This window comes from Grammomys surdaster, unplaced genomic scaffold, assembly GCF_004785775.1.
Source record: "Grammomys surdaster isolate TR1022 unplaced genomic scaffold, NIH_TR_1.0 135, whole genome shotgun sequence".
Classification (NCBI taxonomy): Eukaryota; Metazoa; Chordata; class Mammalia; order Rodentia; family Muridae; genus Grammomys; species Grammomys surdaster.
The window spans coordinates 2,163,814-2,166,171 of record NW_021604593.1 but is presented as its reverse complement, the minus strand read 5'-3'; the positions used below and the strand labels follow the sequence as shown (position 1 = coordinate 2,166,171).

Below are 2,358 nucleotides of genomic sequence, written 5' to 3'. Positions count from 1 at the left end.
TCTCTCTCTCTCTCTCTCTCTCTCTCTCTCTCTCTCTCTCTCTCTCTGTGTGTGTGTCTGCACACACACACACACACACGGAAGGGGAAGATAAATTCCAGCATCACTTTAAAAAGTATCAGGTACATTTTACAGATCCGCACTGAAGTTGAAATGTCCTGGCAGTGTATACTGTGTATATCAAATCTAGAGCTCAGCAAACGAGAAGGGTGCCATGCTGATCTTGTTTGTCTTAACACACAACCCTCTTCCTAGGAAGACAGAACCTCAGTTGAAGAACTGACATCATCAGATTGGCCTGTGGGCATGTCTATGTGGGCATTTTCTTGATTGATGTAGGATGACAGTCCTCTGCAGGCAATACCTTTTCGGGCAGGTGAACCTAAGCAGTGTAAGTTTAGGCTGGGCAGTGGTGGCACACACCTTTAATCCCAGCACTCTGGAGACAGAAGCAGGCACATCTCTGAGTTCAAAGCCAGCCTGGTCTACAGAGTGAGTTCCAAGCCAACCAAGATAACACAGAGAAACCCTGAAAAAAAAAAAAACATTAAAAAATGAAAAAAACCCTCTTTCCTTTCTGCCACCGCCATGCCATCCAGACTGAGGAAGACCCGGAAACTCCGGGGCCACGTGAGCCATGTGAGGAAGACCCAGAAACTCCAGGGCCATGTGAGCCATGGCCACGGCTGCATCAGTAAGCACCACAAGCACCCAGGAGGCCACAGAAATGCTGGAGGCATGCACCACCACAGGATCAACTTTGACAACTATCATCCAGGTTACTTCGGGAAAGTTGGTATGAGGGATTACCACTTGAAGAAGAACCAGAGCTTCTGCCCAGCTGTCAACCTGGATAAATTATGGATGTTTGTCAGCGAGCAGACACGGGTCAATGCCACCAAAACCAAGACTGGAGCTGCTTTGGTCATTTCTGTTGTGCGATCAGGCTACTGCAAAGTTCTGGGCAAGGGAACACTCCCTAGGCAACCTGTCATCGTGAAGGCCAAATTCTTCAGCAGAAGAGCTGAAGGGAAGATTAAGGGTGTTGGAGGTGCCTGTGTTCTGGTGGCTTAAAGGCCACTCCAGGGGTTAATTAAATGCTAACATTTTCAAAAAAAATTAAAAAGAAAACTTAAAATTAAAATTAAATTAAAATTTTGCTTTTTTGTCATAGCATTTATCACAGCAAGAAAGCTAGTGCAAGGGCCTCAAGCATGCAGACAATCTGCTTTGTAGCTGCTGAGGAGTTGTTCTCCTCCACTTTTTCCTCTAGCCCTGACATCCTGCAGGCTACAGAGTCTACGGCCCCTTAACGCCATGTGTTTCCTCTTCTGCTTTGTGTGCTAGACCCACTGGCTATTCTGAAAGGCAGGAACAAAGCAAATCCATTCTCTTCTCTGCATTTTGATGACATCTCTAGCAATGGCCACGCCATCACCTTTGTCACTGTTGTCACCATCAACCATTTCCTGCAGTAATGGGGACAACCTGGGGCTTCCTCCTGACCCTCTATCCCTATTTTGAGATGATCTCACTAAATAGCCTAGCTCAGCCTTGAACTCACCTTTTTCTGGCCTTTGTTTTTTCTTTTCTTTATTATTTATTTATTTAGTTAGTTAGTTATTGGTATTGGGGTGGGTTTTTTTTTTTTTTTGACATAGATTCTTTGCTTAGCCCTGTCTATCCTGGAACTCACTCTGTAGACAAGGCTGGCTTCCTGCACGTTGGGATTCAAGACAGTAGCCTTGATCTCCAGATTTTCCTTCCTCCACCTACAGACAGGTAGGAGATTACAGCATTAGAAGCATGCATTACCTACCATACCTGATAGCCAGGTAGGTCTTGAACTTTTGATCCTCCTGCCTCAGTGTCCTGGGTAACAGGACTTTCAGGGTTGTACTGCAGGCCTGACTTGCATTACTTGTTTTATATTATCTCCCATTGCAATTCAGTTCCTGCATAGCAACTGTTACTAGACTGTTACTTTAATTTCCCATTTGCTTCTCTGGCCCTGGGGCCAATATTGACTTTATGGATTACTAATTTTTGGGTAACTTCATCTCCTTTTGTTCCTCCAGTCCTTCCAACATGTCTGTTACCAATCTCTTGAATTTCTTCTGCTATACTATAGTGATACCTAGGGCAGCTTCTGAGTTCTCCTGGTTACTAGCTTACTGGACTGTAGTGGACTTCTCGTGGTCTGACCTTCATTGACCTCTAACCTCCATCTCCCATTATTCTCCCTCTTGCTCATGTTACTGCATCCACACGTGTCTCCTTCCTGTTCCACAAATGACTGTGTACACCTTTCCTGCCTTGGAGATCTGAGCGCTTGCCTTTCCCAGTGCTTAGGAGACA

The 2,358-nt window shown here is 45.3% G+C and overlaps 1 pseudogene; it reads left to right on the top strand.

The window, feature by feature from the left end:
* The first annotated feature begins 588 nt into the window (after nt 1-588).
* On the top strand, nt 589-1,113 carry LOC114617183 (annotated as a pseudogene).
* Nucleotides 1,114-2,358: the final 1,245 nt, after the last annotated feature.